The sequence below is a fragment of the Citrus sinensis genome, chromosome 9 (genome assembly GCF_022201045.2).
Source record: "Citrus sinensis cultivar Valencia sweet orange chromosome 9, DVS_A1.0, whole genome shotgun sequence".
Classification (NCBI taxonomy): Eukaryota; Viridiplantae; Streptophyta; class Magnoliopsida; order Sapindales; family Rutaceae; genus Citrus; species Citrus sinensis.
Window position 1 is genome coordinate 11,642,208 of NC_068564.1, and position 21,415 is coordinate 11,663,622.

Below are 21,415 nucleotides of genomic sequence, written 5' to 3' on the forward strand. Positions count from 1 at the left end.
TTCTCAAACATAAATATGTGATGGAACTTATAAGATATCGGGTAATACTCCAAATCGGAGTGGGTCAAGATGATAAGTTGACAAAGAAAATATTTTTTTTTTTAAAGGCTCAAAAGGGTTAACTATGGATATTTGATAAAAGGGATGGCTAGAAAGGCTCAAACGGATCAAAGATGGCTTTTCCATCGTCTTTTAGGGCTCTAAATAACCTTCCATATCTACTAGTTAGATGGGCCTCCAAATGTAGCAACACACTTTTTTTTTCTTTTTTTTTATTAAGGGTTAACTCAAAAGAAATCTAGAGATCGTGTATACAATAATAAACTGTTAAGCTGTATAAAGAATGGGCAAAAGGGTTACTCTCTAAGAAAAATGATAGGCTCAAAAACTCACTTGGTACTTATTATGACATGTTCATTCCTTCAAGCAACTCATATATGTCTCCGACATCAACATGTAGAATAACAAACATAATGTAACATCACTTAAGACCAAAGATAATATAAATACTAAAATTTAAATTAATCATGTCACCCAATGTTAAAACAAATCACACAAATTTTTTTTTTTTAAACAACATTCTACCCCCCAACCTATTCTAAACATGAAAGGAAAATATGCATGCAGAAATGTGAAAATGATGCATAAAAACTAATTAGAAAAGTTACACGTAAAATGATAGAAAACGAAAATGATTTTTTATTTTTATTTTTAAAGAAGATGCGTTTCTAGAGGAACTACACTCCATATTCAGCCATCTTCGACTCAAAAGTTGGAAAATGTATATTTATAGAGGAGAAATTAAAAAGAAGAAAAATAAACATAAACACATAATAAAGAAAAAAGAAAATGTCTGAATTTTTTTTTTCAAGTTTTTTTTTAATTTTTTTTAAACGATGAAGATGCGTTTCTAGAGTCACTACACTCCATATTCAACCATCTTCAACACAAAAAGTTAGCAACAATTAGTTTCTACAACAAAAATTAGTAAAAACTTAACCAAAATTCCACAATTGTCGACTATTCCCTCCCCCCAACCAGAACGAAACATTGTCCTCAATGTTTAAAAGGAAAGAAGTAGAGTTTAGAAGACATCACCTAGGTGGTGCAACACAGAAAACAATATTTACAAGCGGAGAGTTAAATCTAATTTGTACTTCTTACTGCGGCTACTGTTACCATCATTATTTGGGCGCTCCAACATAAAGGTCCAGGGGTCTGGCTCCGATTTATAAGCTTGTAACATATCAAGTAGCTCATTAGCAGTGTGAGCACAAATAAAAAGTTTTTTTACATTAGAAGGAATGAAATAGTTTTTTATTGCATGGTTAAGAAATGCGATAAAGCCATCATAAAAGTTATTGACATTTAACAAACCGATGGGTTTTTGGTGGATGTGCTGATGGGCCCAAGATGCTAGCGTGATAAGTGCCTCTAGTGTTGCAAGATCTCCTGGAAGGAAAATAAAAGCATCAGCATGATTAAGCATTTCAGTTATTCTTTCTTGCATACCTGAGACGACTAACTCTTCTCCAGTTGATGAGTCAGACGAACTGCCCAATGGTTTTAGAACTCTTGGGATGATGCCTAACACTTGGCTGCCTCTGATAAAAGCTGCTTCTGAGACCATTTTCGATAACCCTCGATTACCTCCTCCATACACCAAGTGTAATTTTCTCGTTGCTATGCTTCGACCAAGATCTATGGCTGCCTCAACGAACTCTTTATGTTTGCCATAGGTAAATCCGGAAAGCACACAAATGTTCTTGAATTGTCTATTTGGAGTAGCTGCCATTGGGATACTTCTCAAAAAATAATTTGTGAGTGCTTGACAAAAAAAATCACATTTAAGAGTCTTAGTGACAATGGGTCACAGTTGTGTATGAGGTAACATGTCAGTGTCAAATAACGCGTAAAGCATGTGGCTCGCAAGTCAAAAAGAAAACAGTAAAAAGGAAAAAGCAAACAGTAATAAAATTATTAAAGACAATAATGCAAACAATAAGACAATAGTGAAATAAAATAACAATAAAGTAAAAGGATATTTACAGGTAGTTGCGACTGTGGCTCACATCTTCCTCTGGTTTTACGTCCAGAAACGGCTTGAACGCCCTCTATAGGTCGAGGGTAGGCTTCCTATCCAGTTTTCTTATAAACTGGCAAACAGGGTCGTTTATAGTCAGATTCCCGAGACTATATCGTGCATGCTCTTTCTGGAATAATGGCCATAACTGGAGAATCGCTCCTTGCACATATCCACTGGGATGCGTTTCAAGAGACAAAAGGATATCATCCAATGACTCCTTATTCAAGCCATCCCTAATGAATTGAATCTTATCTTCCCTGTTATCAGACATCATTCCTAAAGAACATGGGTTTTTATTGCAACTCATTCTGGCACACTTATGACAAGCAACAGAAATTCTTCGAGCTCATCGTTTTCTTGCATAATTTCCTTTACCACAACCAGGCATGTAGGCAATAAATTTTGGAGGTAACTCACCTGCCGATCGTACTTTAGCCTCGATTAACCAACGGATGTCAGCAGGTATGTTATTCCTCATGAGTAATCGCATGCGTTCGGACCGAGCTTTATAGATCGTAAGGAGGGCATTCTGAGGAAGTGAAGGGAATCGCTTGTGAAGCTTCGCTAGAGTCTCGTTTTTGTCCATACTTTCGCCTCAAAATATCAGTTATTATGGGAAATTGAAGTAACCGACTTGATTGTCACGGAGTACCGTTATCCGCCACTTCACCGGGGTAACAAACTAAAGCACACAAACAGAAAAACAAATTAAAACACACAAAGAAAATTAAAATCGTCCTCTTATTGAATTTACCTCAAGCTCCAACTGGATGTCGTAAACACTTCTCTCAATGTCTCTGAGTTGGCGTTCTAAACCCTCAACATAGGCTACTAACTCTGGTGGTTGTAGAGCCCAAATGCGTTGTGTTTTACAAAATTGAATCTGCCTTTTGAGATGAGTTTTGACACGTTGAAGTGGTTTAAGAATGTTCAGGAGGAACAGTCTAAGTAAGGTACTCATGATTAAAAACGATAAAAGAAAACTTAATAGTTAAACAAACACACTTATGCAAAAATAATTTCAATTAGCAGAAGAATAATATAAAGAAAAAAAAATCAAATCAACGAAAAGAAGAGAGAAAAAAAAATCAATTCAAATCTGGTGGGTCACTCAAATTTATTTCCGTGTCTTCTCCATGTGGTTGGTACTCTAGATATGGCTTTAATCTTTGACCATTAACTTTAAACGTGACACCGTTCTTTGGATCCTTAATTTCAATTGCCCCATGTGGAAAAACAGTATGAACAATAAATGGGCCAGACCAACGAGAGCGTAACTTACCTGGGAATAGGTGCAAGCGAGAATTGAATAAAAGCACTTTCTGACCTGGAGTGAATGATTTTCTCATAATTTGCTTATCATGGAAGACTTTCATTCGTTGCTTGTAAATCTTGGCATTTTCGTATGCATCATTGCGAATTTCTTCAAGTTCTGCCAGCTATAATCTTCTTTCTGAGCTGGCTTGCTGCATGTCAAAATTGAATTTCTTGATGGCCCAATATGCACGATGCTCGAGTTCCACAGGTAGGTGGCAAGCTTTTCCATACACTAGCCTGTAGGGTGACATCCCAATCGGGGTCTTGAAAGCCGTTCTATATGCCCATAAGGCATCATCAAGTCTTAATGACCAATCTTTTCTATCCAGCCTCACCGTCTTTTCTAATATGTGCTTTATTTCTCGATTGGATATCTCAACTTGGCCACTGGTTTGCGGATGATACGGGGTCGCCACTTTGTGTGTGATTGAATACTTTGTCAAAAGTGCTTTGAATGCTTTGTTACAAAAGTGGGCACCACCATCACTGATTATTGCTCGAGGGAATCCAAAGCGTGAAATAATGTTGCTTTTCAAAAATGCTATCACCACCTTGTGATCATTGGTTCTACATGGAATTGCTTCTACCCATTTGGATACGTAGTAAACAGCAACCAATATGTATTGATGGCCAAAAGACGGGGGAAAGGGTCCCATGAAGTCGATACCCCATACGTCAAAAATCTCAACCACTAAAATTGGATTTAGTGGCATCATGTTCCTTCGTGTAATGCTCCCCATTCGTTGACACCTATCACATGAATAACAGAAAGTGTAAGCGTCTCGAAATATAGATGGCCAATAGAAACCACATTGTAAAACTTTAGTCGCTGTTTTCTTAGCACTGAAATGGCCTCCACAAGCTTGTTCATGGCAGAATGAAAGGATATTCTGAATTTCACTTTCTGGGACACATCGTCTAACAATTTGGTCTGCACAATACTTGAACAAATACGGGTCATCCCAAAAGAAATTCTTTATCTCTGCAAAGAATTTAGCCTTATCTTGCTTGGTCCAATGCTCTGGAAGTTTACCTGTAACAAGATAATTAACTATATCAGCATACCAAGGTAATACTTCCACATTCATTAATTGTTCATCTGGAAATGACTCATTCAATGGTAATGATTCTGTAATTGTGTCAAAATGGAGACGAGAGAGGTGGTCCGCCACAACATTTTCTGTCCCTTTTTTATCTTTGAATTCCAAGTCAAATTCCTGCAAAAGTAACACCCAACGAATTAGTCTGGCTTTTGCATCTTTCTTTGTGAGAAGATATTTAAGAGCAGCATGATCGGTGAATATAATTATTTTACAACCAATGAGATATGATCGAAATTTTTCCAATGCAAACACTACTGCTAGCATTTCTTTTTCAGTAGTTGAATAGTTCAACTGTGCATCATTTAATGTCATACTAGCATAGTAAATAACGTGGGGAATTCAATCAACTCTTTGTCCTAATACTGCTCCTACTGCATAATCAGATGCATCACACATTAGCTCAAATGGTAAGCTCCAATTTGGGGCCTGAATGATGGGTGATGATGTCAACAACTGTTTTAATTTTTCAAACGCCATAAGACATGAATCATTAAAGATAAAAGGTACATCCTTAGCAAGTAAATTGCATAAGGGTCTAGAAACTTTGCTAAAATCTTTAATGAAACGTCTATAGAAACCAGCATGCCCAAGGAAAGATCTTACTTCTCTGACTGTTTTGGGTGGAGGAAGATTAGAAATGAGATCCACCTTGGCTTTGTCAACCTCAATACCTTTGCTCGAAATGATGTGACCGAGAACAATACCTTGTTTTACCATAAAATGGCATTTCTCCCAATTTAAGACCAAGTTCTTCTTGACACATCTCTGCAGAACTAGTGTTAGATGATGTAAACATTGATCAAATGAGTCACCAAAGACAGAAAAATCATCCATAAAGACTTCAAGGAATCGTTCAACCATATCAGAAAAAATGCTCAACATGCATCGTTGAAATGTAGCAGGTGCATTACATAATCCAAATGGCATTCTCCTATATGCAAATGTGCCAAAAGGGCAAGTGAAAGTAGTTTTCTCCTGATCTTTTGGTGCTATGAGAATCTGATTATATCCTTAGTAGCCATCTAGAAAGAAATAAAATTCATGGCCTGCTAATCTATCAAGCATTTGATCAATAAATGGTAAAGGAAAATGGTCTTTACATGTGACAGAATTCAACTTCCTATAATCAATACATACACGCCATCTTGTAGTTACTCTAGTGGGTATCAATTCATTATTAGCATTCGTAACTACTGTGACTCCTGACTTTTTGGGGACAACTTGCACAGGACTGACCCATGAACTATCAGAAATTGGGTAAATGATACCTGCGTCTAATAGCTTAAGGACTTTAGTTCTAACAACTTCTTTCATATTAGGATTTAATCGACGTTGCATTTCCCTAGTAGATTTAGCATTTTCATCAAGGTGAATGTAATGCATGCAGTCTACTGGATTTATACCTTTTATGTCTGCTATGGTCCATCATAATGCTCCTTTGTGCTCTTTTAAAACATCCAACAACTTACCTTTTTGTTCGTCATTGAGGGATGATGAGATGATTACTGGCAGAGTGCTTTCTTCTCCCAAAAATGCATATTCCAAAGTGTTGGGCAATGGTTTGAGCTCGAGTTTCGGTGGTGATTCTGATGATGGAATGAGTTTCTTCTCTGATGGTGCTAGTTGCTCAACTCTTGACTTCCATTTATTAGTGTCCATAGATGGTGCTGAGTCAAGCAAGGCATTGACCTCATCGACCGATCTGTCAATATCAAAATCCAAACCAAAGTGAGTTAAACATGTTTGTAAAGGATCATCACTAAGGTTTGAAACAAAAGTATCATCAACTAATGCTTCAATTAAATCCACATCAACAATTCCATCATCTGCATTGTGAGGTTGTTTGGCAATGTTGAAGATGTTCAGTTCCATAGTCATGTTGCCGAAGGACAACTGCATATTTCCAGTCCTGCATTGAATGTGAGCATCCGCAGTTGCCAAGAAAGGTCGGCCTAGAATAATGGGGATGTGCTTTCTTGAATCTTGTATTGGTTGAGTGTCAATTACAATGGAATCAACAGGAAAATAGAACTTGTCTACCTGGATAAGCACGTCCTCCACAATACCACGAGGTATTTTCGTGGACCGATCTGCAAGCTGTAACACCACTGGAGTTGGGTGTAATTCTCCCAATCCAAGTTTCATAAATACTGAATAAGGTAACAAATTTACACTAGCTCCTAAATCCAACAAAGCATTCTCAATTGTGTGGTTCCCTATACTACATGAGATAGTGGGGGAGCCTGGGTCTTTGCATTTTAAAGGAATTTTATGTTGGAGTATAGAACTAACGTTTTCTGTTAAAAATGCCTTCTTTTGAACATGCATGTTTCTCTTTTTAGTACACAGGTCTTTAAGAAACTTGGCATAAGATGGAACTTGCTTAATAGCATCAAGCAAAGGGATGTTAACACTTACCTGTTTGAAGATTTCGAGAATCTCACCTGTGGATTTTCCCTTCTTGCCTTTAGCTAACCTCTGGGGGAATGGAGCTTTGGGAACGTATTCTCGTGGGTTGGTTTCTTCTTTCTCCTCCGGTGATGAGTCATCAACACTCACAGGTACAATTTGATTTTCTTTTGTTACCGGCATCTCCACTTTGTTGTCGACTTCTTTTCCTTTTCGCAAGGTCATGACTGCTTTGACCTCTCCATGCTGCTGTGGTGAACTGGTACTTGCTTCACGTACTCCTTTAGGATTAGGCACTGGTTGACTTGGAAACTTGCCTTTCTCAACAGTCATTGCCAAGGTCTGAACTGAAGAAGCAAGTTGTCCCACCATCTTTTCGAGGCTTGAAACTGATTGGGCTTGTGAATTGAAGCCTGCTCTCAACTCATTTCGTAGTCCATCAATGGTGCGGTTTTGTTGCTCAATTGTGGAGTGAGTAACATTCTTGAAATTCTGGAATGCATCCTCCCATGGTCTGGGCTGAGAGTAGTTCTGGTTCTGATTGTATGGTCTAAATGGGGGCTGAGAGCCTTAAGGAATTTGCGGAATTGGTTGCATTGGTGGAGCTGGAGCTGCTGGTCCATTCTGTTGGAATCCTTGAGACCATGAAAAATTGGAGTGGTCTCTCCATCCAGGGTTATATGTGTTAGAGTATGGGTTGTAATTCGATGGTTTTCTCATTACACCTATGGCATTGGCTTGATCTGAGTATGAGTCATGGTCATGTGGCTCTGTTGATTTAGCAGTCGATAACGATGCTATTTGTCGAGAGAGACCTTCAATTATCGCTTTGACTTCTTTAATTTCTGAACTTGACTCGCCAATGTGAACCTCATTTACTCCCTTAATTCTTCTTATATTCCTGAGTGATCGACTCCGTTGTTGGGAATTATCCGCTTGTCCCTGGAAGAATTCCCAAATCTCTGATGCACTTTTTGACATTAGCTCTCCTCCACTTGTTGCCATTAGCCATTCTTGCACATTCGGCAATAATCCCTCCAAAAAGTATTGGCATTGGTGCCATTTTTCATACCCATGATGTGGACACTTCAAGAGTAGCCCATTGAATCGCTCCCATGTTTCGAAAAACTGCTCGTCTTCTCTCTGAGTAAACTCTGAGATTTCCCTGCGAATAGCATTGGTTTTATGCACTGGGAAATATTTATTCAAAAATTTTGTTACCATTTGTTCCCACGATGAAATGCTATTAGCAGGCAATGTATTAAGCCATGAACGAGCTCTATCCTTTAAAGAAAATGGGAATAATCTGAATTTAACATCATCATCTGAAAAATTCTCATATTTAAATGTTTGACAAATTGCATGAAAATCATTCAAATGATTATATGGGTCCTCATTTTCTAGGCCATAGAATGTGGGGAGACAATTTAGCACACTAGGTTTTAGTTCAAAACTCCTAGCAGCTACATTTGGGTATCTTATGCATGATGTGTTCAAATTAGCTAAGGGACTAAAATAGTCCTTAAATGGCCTCTCCTCTGGTTGCAAATCCATTTTATTTTTAATTTGTTTGTGTGTGCGAAGTGTTTTTTCTAATTCAAAGTCTATAGGTTCAAGATTAGGTAATAATGACCTACGACCATGCATGCAAAACAAATAAAATAAATAAAGATGTGAACAAAACAAATAAAAATAAAGAAGAGGGAAAAATTACGATACTAACCTTATTGCGCTATTACAACCTTACTATAAAAAAAAAATAAATACGTGAAATAAATTAAATAAAAATAAATTAATAAGATAAACAAAAAAAATTTCAAAGAAAAATAAATTGAAAATTAAATTACAAAATTTTAAAGAAGAGAAAAAAGAAAAGAAATACTAACCTTTAAATGTAGATTCACTTTTTTTTTCTTTTTTTTTAATAAAAAAAAATACAAGAAAACAAATAAAAGAAATTATTCACAAAAATTAATTCTATGAATTAAAATTACTTACCTCCCCGGTAACGGCGCCAAAAACTTGTTATGCAAATTTTAATGTACTCGCAAGCGCACGAATCTATTATAGTATAGATCAATGGTGACGAGTGTCGATCCCACGAGGAGGTGGATTTTAATTGTGTAGAATTAATTTTGTGAATGGGTGATTGGATTTGTGGTGGAAATGATTTGGAATATGCTACAACTTAAATTAAAATGGCGAGAATAAATTCTAAAATTGGTATTGAAATGGCGAGAAGAAATTGAAGAGAATTCTATTGAAATTACGTACTTGGGTATCTGGATCCGTATCAACATGCATCATGGGCTAAATATTCCTTATTAATACCAATTAAATCATGAGGGGGGAATCCACACCTCATGAACCACGCTCTAATCAATATGGTGCTAAGGGCTTATCGTGCCAAATAATAATAACCTTATACTAGAGAGCCGGTGTAACCAAGGCGGTATCTAGACAAGATTATTATTATTTGTCGACGAGAAGTCAAAACATCCACAAAAACTAGAGGGGAAGAGAAAATAAATTTACCAAATTAAGCCCATGACACATGTTGAGACTTCACCTTCAACCCAAGCTTGAAAGAAAATTAGCCACTCATAATTGAACTAGGGGCAAAATAGGAATTTATTAAAATACGAAGAAAATACAAGATGGAGAAGGAATTACATAAAATGGATCCCAAAAATGGATTCAGAGATATCAAATTAGGGGGGAGAGGCCCCCTTTTTATAGATACATGGAGTAAATCATGGCCATCGGATTAAAAACAGTTTGGACGCTCAGGATTGCGCCACGTCATTAGTCAACAGTCCACGGTTTGACCACGCAGATGAACAGTAACACGGTTTGACCCGACTTTGAACAGTAACGCGGTTTGACCCGGATGAACAGTAACGCAGTTTGGTTGAAAATAATCCTGTGTGATGCATGCACCGTATGCGATATTTTTCATCCACTGATATGCTGCCACGTCACCATCAACAGTATATAAGAATTTTAGTCCAACAGGATCGTGACACCTCATCAGTCAATGCCACATCATCGGTTCGTCTATGTGAACAGTGTCGTGAACAGTAACGTATACAGTACCGTACATGTGAACAGTGCCATTTTTCCTTTTATGCTCCTCCTAAGGTTTTCGACCGTCCTGAGTTCAAAAGTGATGTCCGTTTTGCCATCTGATTTCTCGTTTATTGTGAAATGACTATGATGCCCCTAAAATACATAAAATACTTAATTAAAATAAAACACATGTAATTAAATCACAAGAAGGTTAAATACATAAAAGTAAGGGTTGTTAGTAAGACTTGAAATGTAAAATGACGGTTTTCTCCTTTATAAATATGCATTTTCTAACACTCAACAATGGCCATGATTTACTCAATGTATCTATAAAAAGGGGACCTCCCCCCCTAATTTGATATCTCTGAATCTATTTTTGGACTCCATTTTCTGTAATTCCTTCTCCATCTTGTATTTTCTATGTATTTTTATAAATTTTTATTTTGCCCCTACTTCAATTATGAGTAGTTAATTTTCTTTCAATTTTGGGTTGAAGGTGAAGTTTCAACATGTGTCATGGACTTTATTTGGTACATTTATTTTCTCTTCCCCTCTAGTTTTTATGGATGTTTTGACTTCTCGTCGACAAATAATAATAATCTTATCCACATACCGCCTTGGTTTCACCGGCTCTCTAGTACAAGGTTATTATTATTTGGCACGATAAGCCCTTAGCACCATATTGATTAGAGTGTGGTTCATGAGGTGTGGATTCCCCCCTCGTGATTTAATTGGCATTAATAAGGAATATTTAGCCCATGGTGCATGTTGATACGGATCCAGATGCCCAAGTACATCATTTCAATAGATTTCTCTTTAATTTATTCTCGCCATTTCAATTCCAATTTTAGGATAATCTAAGTCACTTTCACTACAAATCCAACCACCCTCATACAAAATTAATTCTACATATAATTAAAATCCACCTCCTTGTGGGATCGACACTCGTCACCATTAATCTATTCTACAATAGATTCATGCACTTGCGAGTTCAATAAAATTTGCACAACATATATATATATATATATATATATATATATATGTATATATATGTGTGTGTATATATGTGTGTATATACATATGTATATATATATATATTGCATATTCTTTAGTGTTATTTTTGTTTCTTTAAGTTATTCTTAAATTTTAAATTTATGTAGAAAGTCATATGCTAATTAACTATTCTTGAGATTTTAATTTACATCTATTTAACTAAAAATCATATTTTGCCCTTGAAAAATTATACATTAAACTATGTGTAAATTCACATAAGGGTATTTTCTACTACTGTTTGAAAAGTAGAGATAAAATAGGTCATTGTTTAAAATATAAGAATGATATGGGCTATTGTATCGAACCCCAGGGTAAAAAAGACATTTTCCCATATTAAAGAGAATAGAAGAGAAAGATAAAGTATTAATGAGAGGAATACTAATAAAATTAATAGTTTATTATTTAAAAGGTAAAGGTGAAATAAGCTATTGTAACAAACCCTAGGAGTAAAAAAATATTTTCTCATATCAAAGAGAAGAGAGGAGAAAGATAGAGTATTAATGAAAGGAATACTAATAAAACTAATAAATCATGTCATCAAGTCTTGACCTTTAATTTTTTTTTCTGATCCACTAATTAGAAAATTGTGATTAAATTTGTGTATAAAAATTGTATCCCTTGAACCTACCCTTATATTTATAATTTATTTGTCATTATTGTCTAATTGCATAAAGTAGAAAAAAAATAATGGATTTTTCAATGTTTGATCGGAAAGAAAGAAATATGTTTCGATAAGTAACCTAGTTTGCCAAATGTAAATTTTTTAGTCTCTTCTGTTTAAGATAATCCTTTTGATCTTGGTTATGTCCAAGAGATTCTCATGCTTACACTTGCATGTCTAGTAAGTCAGATGGAAATTTAAGTGAAATCTCGAATTCTTTTACCAAATCTTCTTAGGTTGCTTGCAAAGTTATTTTTCAAATTTTATTATACTTGCAAGTGCATGAACCTATTGTAGTATAAATTAATAGTGAAGAGTGTTGATCCCACAAGGAGGTAGATATAATTATGTATAAGGTTAATTTTTCAATTTTATATGTAAATTGGTTGGATGTGAATTCTGAATAGTACTGAAATTTAAATTAAAAAGATGGTAGGAATGAATTAAAGATGAAACAATTCAAATTAAATACCTGAGTCTCTAGATTTACACTCAACACTTTACCATGATCTTAATATTCCTTTCTAGCTTTAATTAATTTATGGGGGAGATCATTTTCACTCTTTATAATCCTCATTCTAATAAATATAGTATCAAGCACTCAATGTTCCAAGGGAAAATAATCTTCCACTAAATGTGGTGTCAAGCACACGTTGTGCCAAGCAATAATAATCTTACTGTCGACAATATTGTAAGACCGTCCACTAAACAACATAGATGCATTCTTAGTTATGATCTTACTCTGAGGAGCCAATACACCGTGTAAAAATTAGATAAGATTATTATTGTCTATTAACGATGAGTTAAAATAAGCCAAATAAATTAGAAAGAGAGTTAATAAATTTACCGAATTAAACACATGGATCATGTTGACGCTTCACCTTCAACTAAATATTGAAACTTGATTAGCCACTCATATTAAACTAGGAGTAACAAGGTAAAAATAAGATGAAAGAGAATTATATGAAATGACGATCAAATTTGGATTTAGACCATCGAATTAGGGGGGCAGTCCCCTATTTATAGATACAATTGGTAAATCATGGCTATTAGATGAAAACAACTCGAATGCTCAGGAGTGCACCACGTACCAAGCTTTGATTGGATAGGACACGTCACCAAGACTGCGATTCGGTGAATTGGATATGACGTAAACACATTTTTTCATGTTGCCATGTCACCAGTTAAGGCAAAAATCAACTAGCATTGATTGAGTGTATTGCATGTATCGTAAGCTAATTTTTTGGCCCAATAGGATACTATCACATCATCAGTCAACGCAACAGGATGTTGCCACGTCATTGGACAGTGCCATGTTAGCTCGGCCAACCAAAATCCTAAAATTATGATTTTGCCTTTTATGAACTTCTTACGATTTTGAGCTATTCTAAGCTAAAAAATGGTATTTGTTTTGCTATTTGATTTTAATCATGAAATGACTAAAATATCCCTAAAATACTTAGATTATAACAAAATACACAATCAAAGTTTAAAGGGCTTAAATACATAAAAGTAAAAATGTTACAAGACTTGAAGTGCAAAATAAGGATTTTACCATTTTTAAATATACATTCTCTAACACTTAACATAAGTTGTTATATTTCTTAAGAATAAGGCATAAGGGCACATTCTTGCATTAAAAGCAGATGGTTATAGGAATCAATAAACACAAAAATTATGATTCTTTTCATTATATTGATACATAAACGAGTATTAACTGTTTTGTACTTTGTCTTTTACATTAATTTAGAAGATCTTATTAATCTTTTGATTGAAAACCTTTTTTTCCACAATAAATGCTTTTGATTTAATGTCTTTCTATAAAATATTTGTTTGGAAATCTAAAAGCTCACTTACTAAGCTGAGTTATTGTCACTATGTATCTCTTACTTGAACTCTAATAATGGTGGCAAAAAACATATTGACAGCTAGCAGATAGATCTATGTTAATAGGACTAATTGTACTTTAGATGTTATTTCACGAGTAGGGTGGGCGGATAACGTTTTGGATACTAAATCCATCACATAACCTATTCTTATTTTCTAAACTAATCTTAATGGGAAAATCTAGTCAAAGACAAAGAATACAGTGCACATGTACCAATTTAGCAATTAAAGTTATTTTCTCATTAGAATTACACTCCTTAACCAGCGTTCCCTTTGATGATCAACTCGATAGTTTGTTTAAATGGCACATTTTGATGCCATGTACTATATTATCAAATATTGATGTGGCTAGAGCTTTAGTAAATGTATTTGTAAAATTATCTATGCAATGTATCTACTTGATATTGATCTTCTTATTTTGTTAGGGCACATGAATGTAGAAGAACTTCAGTGAGATATGCTTTGTTCTATTTCTTTTAATATATTTCCCCCTTAGTTATTTTTCATATATCATCATTGGGATGTCCGCACTTCAAGATTATTTATTAGCACGCTGGATTTATTGGATGATGGACTAAGTATACGCATTCTCTACTTGTTTCATGCAGCACAAAGATCTCAAAGTGATTGGAGCACGTAGATATAAGACTTTACTTCATAGATTTTCAAGAAATCACTGTTCTACTTTAGCAAAAACATATTTTGTCTATGAACAAGGTTTATAAGAATAAATAACACGCATATGTATAACCAACAAGACCTAGATTTATGGTTAGTGTCAGAATTATGCCAATGATGGGCTAGTTAGCCCAACAAAAGAAAACATTTAGAAGTTTTTTTTAATAGAGTTTCATATGACTATTGTAAGTCTAATCGAACTCCAAGAGTTATGAAGTATTTTAGTTAAGTTACTTAGTTTACTTCAATCACTCTTATTAGCTTTTATATAAACACACTTATTGTATCTAAAGTAAATGTGTGTAATAATATATTAGAGAATCCAAAGATTGAAAACAAGAGAAAAGGCGGTGGGCTCTTACAAAGAGATCTAAGGGGATTTTCTTTAATTATGATTATCCTCTTACCATAGGCATAAAGTGGCAAGAGGGTTTTCCATGAGATTATCCTCTGTCTTTACAGTGACATAACCTTGTTGTGTTTTACTTTACATTCAAAGGTCAAAAGATATGCTTTTGGATCTCTCATTAATTGTATGTTGAATATGAATGAAAATCAATTTTAGTATCAGAGCCAGATTAGGTTATATTCTGTTTTGAATGTATTTGCATCAGACATGCCATGTTCTTTGATGAAATATGTTTTTGGTGTGTAGAACATAGTTTAATGGTATGTAATGAATCACTCATCATTAGGCCTTGATTTTTGGTTTACAATCACATGAATAAATGTAGATTAAATCTGGATTTTTGTATAAATTGATATGGCCCAACTTATGAGAAAACAAAAACCCTAATTCATGAACCTGTAGGATTCGCTTACTTACAACTTTTGATACAATCATTAATTCTCTATAACTTGATGTCATTAGAAAGAATTGATATGGCCTAGCTTATGAGAAAACAGAAACCCTAATTCATGAACCTGTAGGATTCGTTTACTTACAACTTTTGATACAATCATTAATTCTCTATAACTTGATATCATTAGAAAGAATTGATATGGCCTAGCTTATGAGAAAACAAAAACCCTAATTCATGAACTTGTAGGATTCGTTTACTTACAAATTTTGATACAATTATTAATTCTCTATAACTTGATATCATTAGAAAGATTATTAAGAGATCTTTCCAATGATACATTGTGCGCATAATTTTGAGTTATATGGAGAGAGAACAAGCCAATTGAATTTCTAGTTTGAAATTTAAAAATTTGGATAATGCATAAGATGATGAATAGTGCTGGATCCACCATATCACCCACCATGATGGCGCGTGAATCACAGTACTATACTATATCAGAAACCAATTAAGATATAAAATTAGCGCAATATTCTAAGTCGAAAGGTCATCAGTTGTCACTAAACAATTACTAACAATAGGTCCGTGTATTATAGCCTTAGTCTCTGCAAGTAGAACAAGTAAAACACTGTAGAGCTAGCTGGTTAAACCAAGTGAGCCGATGTGCCAGTGTGAGCGATTTAAACCAGCTTGCCGGCTTGGTCAACGCATCATTGCTTGGTTGCATTTGACCCACTTTTGTCTTCGGAGAGTGAGATACATGTGCTATCTTCTTAACTTCTATTTTGGCGCTATTTATGGTAACGATCTTGTAATTTTATCGTCTTTTATTTTGTGATCTAGAAAACATTTATTGCTTATATTAAATTTTTTTGAATTAAATTCTTTTGAAGATGTTTAAATAAAACAATAATTTAAAAGTGAGATAAAATTTGAGAAAAATAAATTTTTAAATATTTTGAGATGCGATTGATAGTGTTATGCTTCTATGAGATCTGTTTCAACACGATAATATATGTGCTCTCCTAAAAATGCATATTGGTAAATTATCTAATACTTGTTGAGATAATTTATATTGTTTGTTTTAAGACAAGCATGATTGTTTTATTAATCCATATGATGATCATGATGAATTGATTTATGAATTATGTTTTTATGTCAAATGTAATCATTTTAATGAGAACACAAGAAGATTAAAATTTATTGGGATTTATAGGGTAGTATTGTTAATGTATGATATATCTAGAAACATTTGGTTAAAAAGACGATAATAATCTAAGAAAATTGGGTATTTAAGTGGGACTATTAGACCCCACCGATTTCCTAGGAAAATTTATGGTGTATTATTCACATGAATAAATGTATGGAGGCTACTTTATTCCCATTATATTTATAAATTCATAGTGAGAGTTCGAATATTAAGATTCATGAATAAATAATAATTGAACTAAATGTTTTGAGCAATAAAATATAATTACGTTGATTTAATGTTTGGAAAAGATGATGATTGAAAGCCTCGTAGATTTTTTTATTCCAATCCTCATATGAAATTTTCATTAATTTGGTATATGGTTGTGGCAAAATATATTAAATGTGTATCAAATGAATACTATATAACATTGATTGAATTTATTTTATGATTTGGAATTAAATCATGAGACTCTAAATAAATACTAATTTTGAACTGGTGCATACCACTTCTCTTTAGAAGATAGGAGCATTCTCTCATCTTATTGCCGAGTAACATATTTTATGAGCTTATTAATAAGTCCAAGATGTATTAGGTTGCTCATAAAATAGAGCTCAAATATGCTAGACACATTGTAAATGTCAATATTAGGTCCAGGCAATAAAATGTCCAACCCCAATAGTTGGGACAATATGAGAATTTATATAATGCATAACCTTAAGGATTTGAAGAGTGGTGCCAATAGACTACTAGAACTTCTAATCAAATATACATAGAAATGGGCACCTAGAGACAGCTAATACTTTTAGCAAACATCATGTGATTGATACTTGTTTGAGAAAATAAGTGCATAGAACCAGTAATGCTTTCTAAATCAACTTAACAAGAAAGAGTTTAGCTTGTGGAAAGCTTCAAGCTTTGAGCATAAGAGAAAGGGTAATCTTTCCTAGTGGGAGTTTAGGACTCAATCCTCATCTCAGCAATCTAATGATAGAAATTGCCAAATGAGGCAAGCATGCTTAGAAAATAGAAGGACAATACATAGATGCTTACTCACCATGTATTTCAATTACTCGCTCGTGATTGCATTGAACAGAAATAGACTAAGTAGCCATGACTTGGGACCAGAGATAACAAAAAGGTTTTGAATTTTTGTTCTTTTGTAATTGTCAAAGGAAAGGAAAGGACAAATGGAAATATACTCGTTGTAGAACTTAAGAGTATAAGCACCTGCAAGTTGGTATTGCGCGGTCCTTATTTTTCCAATGACAAATATACAACAAAAACTTAGTCTTTATCATTAACCATCTAAGATTTTTACTTTTGAGTGTTTTTTAACCACTTTTGAAAAGAGGTTTTATGAAAAGTTGAACATTATGCATCATTTTGTGGTGATAATGTACATATTAAAATTTGGCATATTGGACTGAGACAAATGGCTAAGTTCGCTAGAAAGAGAACATTGGGCTCACTCGCTACAATGATAAAGCATATATGGAATAGTTGTTTAATATAGAAGAATAACTTGGAAAATAGTAAATGTCCATTTTGACACTTATAGTAAAAAGAATGTAAAGGCTAAGAATGAAGCCTTTAGTGATTACATTTATGCATATATCAAGTTTAATCTAATCTTTATGATCTCCTATAAATCAGTTATATTACGTTACTTCAGGTTTTTCTTGAATATGGTAAGGAATAAACATGAACCGAAATATGCATATCTTTCCAAGTAATTCAGAGCACTATATATAAGAAAGATATAGATAGATAATTGATGATTCTTATAATAACGCACTACTTGGAGTAGTGGAAATTAAGGGATAAGGCATTATGAGAATTGATAAAGTAATAGTAGCACATAAGTTTTTCCAATATGTTATTTGGAGATACTCTATTTAATTGTATCTTAAATAATTAACTAATTTCTCATATAATGAGTCACTTAAGTATTCCAGCTATAGGTAAAGTTACTTCAAAATTCAAAATTCAAAATTCAAAGAAGCAAATAAAGCACGTGTTTAATGTTAAATGAATGGCTAAGATAGTGGCTGGATTCTAAAACCACAAACTTGAAAATTTTGAATTCCTAAGCGTCATAGAAGTTGATAAAGATATATCCTAAATTTTGATTTGGATTATCCTTTTTATGATATCACTTTTGAGTTAAGAATTGAGTATAGGTTAGATTTACTAAGAAATCTTGATTCTAGTATGAACAAACACCTAATGGGACCAGATAACTCAATTCAATGGAATAATTGAAAAAGAATCATATATTATCTTTTAGAGACTGAAAGGAATTTCTTAACAATTATTTCATATTGTGGTGATAAGTTAGGATTATTTATGTAGAGCTATCACTCTAAATGCTAATGAACTATAGATAAAAGCAATTATTAATAGATAAAGTCATTAAATGACAATTATGTCCGAGTCACAGTTGGTCAATTATTGAATAAACCATTACAAAGAATAAGGTTGTGCATGTGTAAAGCGATAGGCATAAGTACAATATGGACTGTTAAAAGTTATATCTAAGGAGTTTAAATTAGAAAGAAACTTTTGGCTAAGAGGTTTCTCTAAGGCAATTATTTCTAGTCAACTTTCACATGCATTCATCGTCATATCAATAGATGTAATTAATGCATCTCAGTAGAAAATCAGAGGAAGAAATATATATATGGAACAAATACTAGGTGTTGTTGCTAAAGCTTTTAAACGCATAGTTGCACGCTCGAAATAATGTTGCCAAAACTTTTAAGCTCATAGTTTACTTGCTCAAAAGAATTTTATTAAAGATTTTGAGTGCGTAGACTGTATGCTCAGAAGGCTTTCGCTAAAGACCTTAAGCACATAGTCGGGTTGCTCTAAAAAGTCTATATATCTATATTGTCTATGACATTCTCTTAAAAATGGAATCTTAATTTTCATCAAGCCTTATTTATTTACAAATATTGGATGATTTAAGATAGCCAATACATTTATACTTGTAGATGATATTTTTAGATGACTAGAAATTAAAGAAAAAAGATCTTGTCAAAACCATTGGTATTGATTATCCAATGAAATATGGGCAAAGCTACTTATATTTCAGGAATTTAAATACAAATAGAATCCTTTAAGAAATTTTTAACAATATCATAAGAGTGATATTTAGATTAGAAACATCCTTAAAAGATTCAAAATGATAAATTGAAAGCTAAATGGATACTCTTGTAGATATGAAAAATGTATGGCCTTGAAGAGTCCTTTACAAAAAAATAAAATGTCTAGTGCTCTTTATTTCAATGCCAATAATGGTCTCAGGTACACTGAGATGCACAACACTTGATATGTGCTATGAGATTGATAAGAAATACTAATCGAATCCTAAATAAAGCATTGAGTTTGTTAAAGAGGTATTTAGCATACTTTTATGGCACTGTGAACTACACTTTGTATCTATGAGAAATTTGCGCTTGGATACCAACAAGTATGGCAATCTAGATGAGTGAAATTTAACCTCAAGATAAATGCACATATCTTAGGAAAACATTAGTGCTATTACATGCGATATTAAGATAATAAACATGCATGGCTTTGTCCATAACGAGGATATTTCTATACGCATATTTTGTTTAGTAGTCTTTATAATATCTTGAGATAATCATAAATACTTTGAGACTAATGATTGGAAATGATAAACCAAACAAAAAGGTTTTACATATAGAGGACATTGATGTACCATATTGATAAACAAAATATTGCAGTTTTATAATATATATGCATACACAATATGGTATAGATCAGTAGAAAGGTGTGAGTAGAGATGTTTAGTGGTACAAGCTTGACCTATTATCGATTCGCAGGCTTATTGTCATATATTAAGAATGTCATTGCTAGATATTCTTATAACACCAAATTGTTAACAATGAAGTACCCAATTAGTACTTAAAATGCGTAGTTAGCATAACCACATATATCAGGTTGTAAAAAGATATGTCGCCAGGTTAAGACAAGCTATCTTACACGAGAGTTCGCCTCATTTGCTATAGCAGCAAGCTGGGATGAGACATATAGAATTACAAAACAATTAGATATGTGGTATATTGTCTTGGAGTTATGTAATTCTAAATAATGTGTCGCCTCAACTAAGTCAAGATGAGGTCACATTAAGTAAGTTATTAGACCAACTACAATACACTCCATTTTCATGGAAACTTGACTTAAACTAGATATAAGTTTAACACCTTGTGAAGGAAAGTTTATTAAAATTCAAGCCAGGCACTTTTAGTGGCGACTAAACAACAATATGTACAGTGAATAATTAGACATATGCTCTTTATTAAAATATAATTCATTATAACTGTGATTCATATCATGCGCGCTTATTATGGTCAATAGGGAAAATGAGTGAAGAAAAAACTTAATGAATCCTTACTTCCTTATTATGTAAGTTCCTTCGAGGTAAATATGAACCTTGGTTGGTATCCTTAGTCACCGTCAACTATATTTTGAGGTAAAATATTAATGTCTGCTACTTTAGAATGTTATCTATGGCTCTGATGTTATGCTGCTTGTGAAAAATGTCTAAGAAAGCAATTGGTTTAGAATTTTCAAAATGTGAGTAGAATCAAAAGTTTTTTTTTCTTACATCTGACTAGTGTATTCACCAGTCGCCCAGTAGTAATCCATATAGAGATAGTTACAATTGTGGATATATAGAGCTTATTGAGTCAAGCATATATTTACTAAGGGATAAAATATGTTTAGATTGAAGTAATAAAAATAAAATCTAGGATACATAAAGAACAAATTTTCTAATCTCTTGCATTTGTTTACAATTAATATTTCTTAATATTTTAGCTCCAACTTGTTGTTCATAGGTTACATGTTGCATTTGCCTATATGATATTGTATTTAAGGCTTCAAACCTTATTACTCTCGTTACTTTGTTTATAGTGTCACCTATCACGTGCGAGAGAGATGTTGGAATTGGCGACCCATAATAGGGTAGATTGGCGCTTCTATATCAACATACCTATTGTATCTAAAATAAGTATCTAAGAGGATTTTATTTAATTATGATTATCCTCCAACCATAAGCATATAGTGGCATGAAAATTTTCCATGAGATTATCTTCTATCTCTATAGTGACATAACCTCATTGTGATCAACTT

The 21,415-nt window shown here is 33.5% G+C and overlaps 1 non-coding gene across 1 annotated transcript; it reads left to right on the forward strand.

Moving 5' to 3' along the window:
* Nucleotides 1–7,984: 7,984 nt before the first annotated feature.
* On the forward strand, nucleotides 7,985–8,088 carry LOC127900133 (small nucleolar RNA R71). The gene has a single exon (XR_008052154.1). It is a non-coding gene; the product is annotated as a small nucleolar RNA R71 (small nucleolar RNA).
* Nucleotides 8,089–21,415: the final 13,327 nt, after the last annotated feature.